Raw genomic sequence first — 11435 nt, 5'->3', positions numbered from 1 at the left:
AATGTCTATTTCTTTTACATTTTCCAATTTTGTGGCATACAGGCTTTTGTAGTAAGATCTAATGATTCTCTGAATTTTCTCTGTGTCTGTGGTTATGTCCCCCTTTTCATTTCTGATCTTATTAATTTGCGCATTCTCTCTGCCGTTTGATTAGTTTGGATAGTGGTTTATAAGTCTTGTTGATTTTCTACAGGAACCAGCTTTTTGTTGCGTTGATTCTTTGGATTGTTTTCTGTGTTTCTATTTTGTTGATATCAGCCCTCAGTTTGATTATTTCCAGTCTTCAGCTCCTCCTAGGTGAGTCTGCTTCGTTTTTTTCTAGAGCTTTCAGGTGGGCTGTTAAGTCTCCAATGTGTGCTTTCTCCGTTTTCTTTAAGTGGGCACTTAGTGCTATGAACTTTCCTCTTAGCACTGCTCTCATCGTGTCCCATCAGTTTGAGTATGTTGTGTCTTTATTTTCATTGAATTCAAGGAAGACTTTAATTTCTTTCTTTATTTCTTCCTTGATCCGGGTGTGGTTCAGTAGTTGACTGTTCAGTTTCCATGAGTTTGTAGGCTTTCTGGGGATAGCATTGTTGTTTAATTCTAACTTTAATCCATGGTGAACTGATAAGACACAGGTGGTTACTAATATCTTTTTGTAACTGTGGAAGTTTGCTTTGTTACTGAGTATGTGGTCAATTTTCGAGAAGGTTCCATGAGCTGCAGAGAAGAAGGTATATTCTTTCCTATTTGGGTGGAATGTTCTATAGATGTCTGTTTCGTCCATTTGATTCATTACCTCCATTAATTCTCTTATTTCTCTGTTAGGTTTCTGTCTGATTGACCTGTCCATTAGTGAGAGAGGAGTGTTGAAGTCTCCTACTATTAGTATGTGGGGTTTGATGGCTGCCTTGAGTTTTAGCAATATTTCTTTTACATAAGTGGGTGCTTTTATATTAGGGGCATAGATATTCAGGATTGAGACTTCATCCTGATGAATTGTTCCTGTTATGAGTATAAAATGTCCCTCTCCATCTCTTCTGATTGATTTTACTTTGAAGTCAGATTTGTTAGAAATTAGTATGGCCACACCTGCTTGTTTCTTAGGTCCATTTGCTTGATAAGCCTTTTCCCAGCCCTTTACTCTGAGTAGGTGCCTGTCTTTGTGGTTGAGGTGTGTTTCTTGTAAACAGCAGAATGTTGGATCCTGTTTTCGTATCCAATCTCTTAGCCTGTGCCTTTTTATAGGTGAGTTGAGTCCATTGATATTAAGTGATATTAATGACCAGTGGTTGTTAACTGTGGTCATTTTTTTTTTTTGGTAGTGGAGTCTGTGTGTTTCCCTTCTTTGAGTTGTGCTGGTAAAAGGTCACTAGATGTCTGAGTTATTGTGGGCATTGTTGGACTCCTTGGTTTGTGATTTTCCTTCTATTACTTTCTGTAAGGCTAGATTTGTGGCTACGTATTGTTTAAATTTGTTTTTATCCTGGAAATTTTTGTTTTCTCCATTTATAGTGAACGAAAGCTTGGCTGGATATAGTAGTCTGGGCTTGCATTCATGGTCTCTTAGTTTCTGCAGCACATCTATCCAGGACCTTCTGGCTTTCATGGTTTCCATGGAGAAATCAGGTGTAAGTCTGATAGGTTTACCTTTATAAATAACTTGACCTTTTTCCTTTGCAACTCTTAATATTCTTTATTCTGTATGTTTTGTGTTTTGATTATTATATGGTGAGGGGATTTTTTTTGATCCAGTGTAATTGGTGTTCTGTATGCTTCTTGAACCTTCATAGGAATATCTTTCTTTAGGTTGGGAAAATTTTCTTCTATAATTTTATTAAATATATTTTCTGGGCTGTTGAACTGGACTTCTCCGTCTTCTACCCCTATTATTTTTAGGTTTGGTCTTTTTATTGTGTCCCAGGTTTTCTGAGTGTTTTGTGACGAGAGTTTGTTAGATTTGCTGTTTTCTTTGATCAGTGCATTTATTTTCTCTATGGTATCTTCAGAATCTGAGATTCTTTCTTCTATGTCTTGTATTCTGTTGGTTATGCTTGTTTCTGTAGTCTTTATTTGTTTACCTAGATTTTTCATATCCAGCTGGCCCTCGGTTTGTGTTTTCTTCATTTCCTCCATTTCAGTTTTCAAATCTTGAACTGTTTCCATTATCTGTTTGTTTTTCCTTGTTTTCCTAGGATATCATTTTCGAATTTACTCAATTCTTCAAACTTTTTGCTATTCTCATCCATTTCTTTAAGGGAGTTTTTCACCTCCTATTTAAGGGCCTCTATCACTTTCATAAAGTCAATTTTTTTCTACTTCTTCTTGATTAAGGTGTTCATATCCTCCTGTTGTAAGTTAGCTGGGTTCTGGTGGTTTCACGTTGTTTTTCAGATTGTTATTTTTCAGATTGTTGGCACCTGCCCATCTCTTCTTCCAAATGCTCCCCTTTGGATCTTCTTTTACAGGATCAGATCTCCTTGCCCACTGCTGGCTCTTCTGGCACTGAGATCAGGTCTCCTTGCAGGCCAGGTAGCTCGCAAACAAAGGGCCAACCTTGCTTGCTGCAGGCAAGTTATTGAGACAAAGGGACTCCCACCTGCCTGGTTGCCCTCACGACTCGGTCCCAACGCCCAAACAGGCTGAGCTGGGTGATGTTATGAGCCCAAAGAGGGGAGGGAGGCAAAAGGGAGGGGTTTTCTGGATGGAAGCTGGGTGGGGTAGGAAGAGAGAGGCAGTAGCCAGGGATTATAGCCCCTGCAGGAAGACCAGGAAGTATAGGGGAATGAGGAATGTCTGTGCTCCCTGTCCCAGGCTGCTGCCGCGGGTCCGGAACTCACTCACCCCACTGCTGGCTGTTATGGCACCGAGATCAGATCTCCTTGCAGGCCAGGTAGCTCGCAAACAAAGGACCTACCTTGCTTGCTGCAGGCAGGCTATTGAGGCAAAGGGCTATATTGATATATTTTTAAAGTTTAATTTTAAAACCTTTTGAAATTGGGGCTTGCTCAGTGGTTAAGAGTGGTTAAGGTTATAGAGGACCTGAGTTCAGTTTCCAGCACCCACATAGGGCAGCTTACAACTCCAGTTCCAGAAGACCCAACATCTCTTACTTCTGCAGGCACCTGAACACAGATACACCGACACACATATAGACATAGTTAAGAATAATAAAAATAAATTTTGCTAGGACACAACTTTCAGTGACTTAGGCTTGAGCTAATCTGACAGCTTCTTTCCTGTAGTCCAGCTTCTATAGTACCAGAAAGTACTCTGCAAATTGCCAGGAGAAGAAAGCAATCCATAGCCCTCTAGCTATGTTACCTATGAGCTACAATAATGGTCAGCATGGCAAGATATTCTAAAAGGTGAAATTGTGGCACTTGTATGTTAGTGGCAACCAAAAGTTGTCAAATTGTACTTAAGAACCAGACAACAAAAGAAAAACCATGCCTGGTACTAGAAACCTAGCCTGCTATCCAGGGATAGTGAGTCATGGATCTAAGAAGTGAACCTACCACTTTATTAGAGGAGCATAATTCATAACTACATTCTAAAAATCATCCTTATAATCACAGGTAAGTATAACTTTCACCCTTCATCAAAGAAGTTTGTCTTTACATCAGATAGAGATAATTACAAAAAGAAATCACAACTGGATACAACACAGAGTTCAACCAATCTTGGGAAGGAGCCTTGCCCAGTGGTTACATCTACAGCACAGTGCCTATACTTGAGGCTAAGGAAATATCTAGGAAGAGAGGGCAAAAAGTCTGTAAAAAGCAAAAGGCTGGATGTGGTGGCACACATGTTTAATCACAGCACTTGGGAGGCAGAAGTGGACACATCTGAATGTGAGGCCAGCCTGGTCTACAAAGAGAGTTCCAGGACAACCAGAGCTACATAGACAAACCCTCTGTCATAAACAAACAAAAAAAAAAAACCAAATACCAGCCTGGTCTACAAGAGCTAGTTCCAGGACAGGCTCCAAAACCACAGAGAAACCCTGTCTCGAAAAACCAAAAAAAAAAAAAAAAAAAAAAAAAAAAAAAAAAAAAACAAATAAATGAAATGCTTGTAATAGCAGAAGGACCTAGAAATGACTGTCTTAGTAATGTTCACCAGAAGACAACTGCTCAGATGTGGATCCAAGACAAAGTCTTTATCAGATGGCCAGCAACACTGGGTGTTCAAGATCACAGTGTAGCACTGAGCATTTCTCAGGGTGAGCTTTTAAGCACACATGCACACACACACATACACACGTATGTTCTGGGTTGACATATTTTAGTTAACAAAAACAGTTAGTCAGAAGTGGAACTACAGAAGCAAAAAGTCAATGTTAGTACACTTAGAGACTTTCCCAGAACTATATAGACTTTGATGGATTTGACCTTTTAGTTTTGGCAGGTGGAACTGTCTATACACTGAGTTTTACAACCTGAATGTTACTTCCCACATGGGGTCAGTTGTGCTAAGGTTTGGGAGCCTAATAAATTATGGGACCCTGTTACAGTAATACCTAAACAGTAACAATATCAATAGAAATGCTAGTTCAGGAGGAAGGAAATTTCACAGGCAACTATACACAGATATCCAGACAACTAATGACTCCTAAGAGAAAGGCAATTAATCTTTCCTACGGATGACACCCTTAATTTGTTATCCAATACAAAGTGATAAGCCCTGAAATCATATACACACAAACAACAAAAATGGACCCAGCAGGTTGTATTATATATGTGTGCATCTCTCACTATATATAAAATAATAATAAAAAAAGGTCAAGAATTTAAAGAGGGGGGCTGGAGAGATGACTCAGAGGTTAAGAGCACTGGCTGCTCTTCCAGAGGTCCTGAGTTCAATTCCCAGCAACCACATAGTGGCTCACAACCATCTATTATAAAATCTGGTGTTCTCTTTTGGTGTGCAGACATACATGCAGGCAGAATGTTGTATACATAATAAATAAATCTTTTAAAAAAAAAAGAATTTAAAGCCGGGCGGTGGTGGCGCATGCCTTTAATCCCAGCACTCGGGAGGCAGAGGCAGGCGGATCTCTGTGAGTTCGAGACCAGCCTGGTCTACAAGAGCTAGTTCCAGGACAGGCTCCAAAACCACAGAAAAACCCTGTCTCGAAAATCCAAAAAAAAAAAAAAAAAAAAGAATTTAAAGAGGAAAGGTTGGAGGGAGGAAGGGGAAAAGAGACATAATGTAATTAATACTTTGATTTTAATATATTATATATTAAATATATAATATATAACTATATATATATATATATATATATGAAAACACCAAATAATTTTGCTTAGGGATAAATGTATCCGCCTCGACGGGTTACTCTGTCTAGGGTTTGTAACCCGCCTGGCTGGCCAGTTATTCCAGGGTCACGGAGAGGCACCACCTGAAAGGCATAGGCTGATAAGGGGAAGGAGGCTAAGCTTATTTGTCAAAGCCTCCGTTTATTAGAGTCATGGTTACAGCTTATATAGCCCCTGAATGGGGAGCTTGGGGGCTGGGGCACGGGGTCTTGCCACGTGGTCCACGCCCATCAAGGAGTCTGAGAGGTTACGATGGGTCGGGTCACGATTCCTTGGTCGGGAAGTCACAAGGTGACACACCTAGTACTCTAGATAGTTTGGAATGTGAGGCAGGTTCCGTTAACAGATAACTCTCTATTAACAGTTAATTTGGGTGTGGGATAGGCTTGGTCAATAAGACTATTCTCAATACAACTGAGAAGTGAAGCCCTCTGCAAAAACTCCTCACGGCGGTGCTTCCTGTAAATTTTGGGGGGACACGGCTCCTGACATATCCCCCTTCCTTTTATAAAAGCAGGCATCTATCAAGTGGAGGGCACCAGGTCAGAGTCTAACCCTGGTGTCAGATCTAAATGAGAAGGGACTGGGACAAGGAAGGACCCTTCTCTCGGATGGTGGAGCAATTTACCTCTCCTGGGAACAGAGGGGTGCCTTATAAGTAGCATTAGTTCCTTGGAGGTCCTCAAATAAAAGGTATCTAGCAAGACCTAAAGTAAGCAGGTCTTTGACCACAGGGCAACCCTGTCTTAGGCCATGTGGAGGGCAATCCTCGTGCCTGGCACCATGCCTTGTTGAGCCGGTTTCTACAACCTCTGTATGGTGTGCTGTTCAGGCGAGGGTCCACACTAACTCCCGTCATTGGGCCCCTGTATCTATCATTAATGAAAAGTCTATGAGGAGCTCCTCAAATAAAAGATATAATGATATAATTTTGGCACCAATAGCTCCATCTTCCAGACAAGAAGAAAGGGCGTTTTCCAAACCCAGTATTCACCATTTGTCTGGCCTAAGGTATATCCTCCTTCCTAAATGCCTACTCCACAATAAGATTACGAGTGCTGCCTGCCAAACATTAGGGCAGTGTAAAGGGATCAAAATCTAAAATTTTTAACATATGCATTAAACCTAAACATTTTACAGCATGTGTCAAACCTTTTCCAACATCTATAAGCAGTTACAAATATCATTAGGTCAATTCCAGTAAGAATACATACATACATTGACAGACATTTTTGTTATCAAATATCACCAGTTCCAGTCTCTGAGCAACAGTCAGAACTCCAATCTTCCCCCTTCTTAAGTAAAGAGGGGTTAATATTTTAATTAAAATGAGTTTTGTGTCCCAAAGTTTAAAACAGTCAAATGTTTAGTCTACACCTCAGCTGCAAAGCAAACAGAATGCAGACTGCAGAAGCAGTTCAACATTTGTGCTTCAGGGCAGGTGGGCTTCCTGGGTGAGGTGAGCTGGAGTCAGCTATCTGAAGCACATCCTGGCAATTATCTCAGCAGTCTCCCTGGACTCTCTAAAGGCAGCATGATGTCCTGCAGAGTGGCGTAGCAGGTTCTGTTATCAGGCACTCCTCCTTGGGGGCAGAGAAGACCGACCGGACCAAGCATTCCTCTCCAATCTCCTCCGGGAAGTCCTCTGTGGGGTGTCTGCAGCCACGACATCAGGTTTAGCTTTTATATTTTCTTTCTGTGAAAAAAGCATAAACGTCTCCTCGACCCCAAATATATATAGGTCGGGTTTTTTCATAATGCATTGCAAGGGCCTTTTTACCTTGCCTTAGTAAAGGTTAGCTTGGTGTCATCATGCTAGATCCGTTTGCATCAGGATCTGTGTGCAACTGTTATAAGTTGCTGTGTGCAACTGTTATAAGTTGCTTTCAAGGAGCCTTGGTACACTCCATATTTTCTTTTTATTAATTATTAGCCATATGTGCAGTTCTTCCTTGGAAGAGCCATTTGTAAAATTTAGCATAAAATCCTTTAAGGGATTTTTAGCTATAACATTATCAAAATACAGGTGTGTGAATTGTAGCAATGATCATCTGGGAAAAGATTATTGTTTTGGCCTTTGAATTGAGCAAAGGCAATTGTCCAGGAATCAATCTTAAAATTATCAATGAATCTATTGTTTAGTATAAGAATCATTGATCATAGTCAATATTCTGTTAAACCATCTCCCAGATTTTATCCTGCCCTTTTGTATCAGACAGGCTACTGTTCTAAATTAAGAGTTTAATATCTTAACTGGCAAAATTGAGAAGGTTTAGCCATAAACAGCATTTTTTATAAAACTGTTGTAGAACAAGTTTTACATTTAATATACACACTTGCCATAGCTGTATTATAATTAATATACTGTACCTGTTGGTTTATATTTTACCTGTTTGAGTACCTGCTTGGCAGCTTTCTAAGCTCTCTATTGGAAACTGTTTTTTGTAAGAATTTTACCTAGCGGCTCAAGGTCTCCTATAAAAACTCAAGATCTCCTATATTATAACTAGAGCTTTAACCATTGAATATCTAAAAGCTTATAAGCTATTCTCTTAAGTTGCAAGTCTGCCCCGCAGATAGGAAAATGAAAAAAGAAAGTATTTTAACTAATGATGTTGGTGTCATTAGACACCACCATGTAGAAGAATAAAAATAAATCCATATCCATCTCCATGTACAAAACTTAAGTTTAAATGAGCCAAAGGCCTCAGCATATAAAAATTTTGTTGAACCTCATAGAGAAAAAATTTTTGAAGTATACTTTGCCACATCTCAAACACAGCCTCAGTGGCACAAACATTGGGAGAAACCATAAATTATATCTCCTGAATTGAGAAACTTTTGTATAACAAGACTATAGAGTGGGAAAAGATCCTTACTTATCATAAACCCATTTTAAAAATATATGAAGAACTCAGAAAATTAGTTATTAAAAAATTTAATCCAATAAAAACATTTGATACAGACCTAAACTGAAAACTCTCAACAGACAAACTGAGAGACAGTTTAAAAAAATGTTTAAAAATAACATCCTTTAGCCATCAGAGAAATGCAAATTAAAACTCTGAGATTTTATTTTATCCTTGTAAAAATGACCAAGATTAAAAATTATTATTAACAATTTATGTTTAAGAAAATGTGGGTAAAGAAAAAACTTTGTTGTTGGAAGTGCATACTTGCGTTGGAAGTGTAAACTGGCAGTCACTTTTGAATCATACACAGTATTGAAAGGCCTGAATAAATCCAGACTTCTCTAGCAGGAAAAGAAGAATCAAAAATCTAGGGCTAGCCTGTTCAGCGACCCTGCCCTAGGAACCAGCTGAAGACAAAGCCAGACTGCAATCCTGATAAACAATCCCAAAAAAACAAGGCATTTTCCTCCTGTGATTATCATCACACTGCTCTAGGAACCTGGGAGTGGTCCCGAGAGGCAGGGAGCTGTCCCCCTGCGACCGTCACTGGATTTTTGGAATTTTTATGACCCTCTGGACCATAGGGCTGTGGTCTCTTTTTCAAAAATTTCCTCTACAGGTCACTAGAGGCCAAACTTTTCCCCCACGTGGGTCACGAGCCTCGTGCGATTGCAGCAAGGACAGTCTCCTGCAAGTCACTGGGGGGGCTGTGCCCTCCCGAGACCTGAGTGAGAGTCTCCCCAGCATTGGGAGTCCCTCATTACGGCCATTTTTTAAAATTAGGCAAATATCTACCTTAAAACTTATCAATACCCCTGTTGGGCCTAAATACAAAAGTTTTTTGACCATAAAAACATGTGCTCAGCTATGTATACAGCAGAACTACTTTATCATAGCCAGAATCTGAAAATAACCCAAGTGTATCTCTTTTACACCTAGGATAAATGAGACATCATCCTTTTAAATATCCATGAATACCATAAAATATCTTGGAGTAACTCCAAGCAAGCAGGACAGAAGTTTTTGGGTCCTCTTACCTCTGATTGTGAAGGCAGAAATGTTTTTTTATTTTTAACCATTATCACTTGTTAGAGTATAACTCTGGCCCTCGATGAATTTAGTGAGAGGCCTGAGTCTCAGCAGTTTACCCTCAAGCTACACCTGGCAGCAGGAAAGGACCACAAGCTAAGACAATACAACTCCCACCCAAGAGTGGGCGTACAAATGAAAAAACTTGTACGATAAGAGCTTTAACTCTTTTAAAAAAAAATTTAAGACATTAGAAAATAAAAATCTCCTATTTTCTTGGGAAAGTAGAAGAAACATAGCAAAAATGACAATTTCACTGAAAGCAGTCTACAGATTCAGTGTAAATGTCCATTAAAAATTATAGCAACATTCCTCACAGAACTCACATACAAAATTAATGCAAATGTACATTAAAATTATAGCAAAACTTTTCACAGAACTCGAAAGGACAATCCTCAACTTTATAAGAAAGAAATAAAAATTCAGGATATCCTAAACAATTTTAAAAATCCTCTGAATGTATCACAGTCTTTGATTTTAAAACTTTTCTACAGAACCACAGTACTGAAATTAATCTACCTTAGATATAAATTTATATGCCTACAAACTAAAGATTTTTGACCAAGAAGCAAAATTTTAGAATGGAAAAGAAGCACATTTATCTCCTTTTATTGTCCTGAAGCTGTAACTTTCTGAGTCCAGACCTCCTTACAGCCAACCTGTCTGGCGGCAGGAGGCTAAGACACAGGCTCTCTAGCCCTAGGGGGTCTTCTGTGGAATCAGGGTGGAGCTCAGCAGCTTTCGCTTGTCTAGCTCCGTTTGCCCATTTGTCTAAAATCCTGCCTTTTTCCATAGTGAATTGTAAGTCCCGAATCTGAGAGGAAAGGTCTAGAACTTCATGCTGCAATGCAAGAACTTGTTTGAGACCTTCTATTTGGGCCTTAAGGACGGCTTTGTATTGAACAATTTCTGAACCAAAGGCATGCTATCGGGAGCAGTCAGAGCACAGGGCGGTGGCTGCGGAGTCCTTTTTGGAAACTAAGGAAGACGCGGAGAATAGGGTGTGTTTCTGGGCCTGTTAAAACTAACCAGAGGCATATTTTATCTATAAAACAAAAAAATGCAACTAAATCTCTTTTTTTTACTCTTACTCCTCTCACCCTGAGTGATTGTTTAAATTCCTTTATGAATTTCTCTTCCTTTGAAAGCGAATGGCCCATGTCTTATGGGACGACAGCGAACCTGCGCCTACCTTATCCTGCAGATCTGTCCGAGTTCTACAGCTGCAGAATCTTCTATTTCTTGTCGTCCCGGGACTGCGCGTCGTCGTCCGGGAAGTTAACCGTGCTCCGAGCCCCACGTTGGGCGCCACTGTATCCGCCTCGACGGGTTACTCTGTCTAGGGTTTGTAACCCGCCTGGCTGGCCAGTTATTCCAGGGTCACGGAGAGGCACCACCTGAAAGGCATAGGCTGATAAGGGGAAGGAGGCTAGGCAGATTTGTCAAAGCCTCCGTTTATTAGGGTCATGGTTACAGCTTATATAGCCCCTGGATGGGGAGCTTGGGGGGCTGGGGCACGGGGTCTTGCCACGTGGTCCACGCCCATCAAGGAGTCTGAGAGGTTACGATGGGTCGGGTCACGATTCCTTGGTCGGGAAGTCACAAGGTGACACACCTAGTACTCTAGATAGTTTGGAATGTGAGGCAGGTTCCGTTAACAGATAACTCTCTATTAACAGTTAATTTGGGTGTGGGATAGGCTTGGTCAATAAGACTATTCTCAATACAACTGAGAAGTGAAGCCCTCTGCAAAAACTCCTCACGGCGGTGCTTCCTGTAAATTTTGGGGGGACACGGCTCCTGACAGATAAATCTCATGTAGCTCTGTCTGGCCTAGAAGAAACAAGGTCTCATCCACCCCGTATGACAGTCACTATGTGCTTACTGCTCTATGTGTATCAATTCCACTGGAAGAGTATAAAGACCATTACCCAAATTCATTTGGTCAAATTAAGCAAGCTTTATTTTCTGACAGTCAGGACTATCTCCCTAAAGCAGAATTTGAGAAACTGGCAGTGACCATAGGAGACAGTGGGTTTACATAGCCCCCAAAAAATGTAAGACTAGGCAGTTTTCAAGATTGGAGGATTTCAAGAGGAATTTTGGTTACATAAGAACTTGACTTAAC

The sequence above is a fragment of the Chionomys nivalis genome, chromosome 19 (assembly GCF_950005125.1).
Source record: "Chionomys nivalis chromosome 19, mChiNiv1.1, whole genome shotgun sequence".
In the NCBI taxonomy this organism is placed as follows: Eukaryota; Metazoa; Chordata; class Mammalia; order Rodentia; family Cricetidae; genus Chionomys; species Chionomys nivalis.
Note: the sequence above shows the minus strand (reverse complement) of the source record.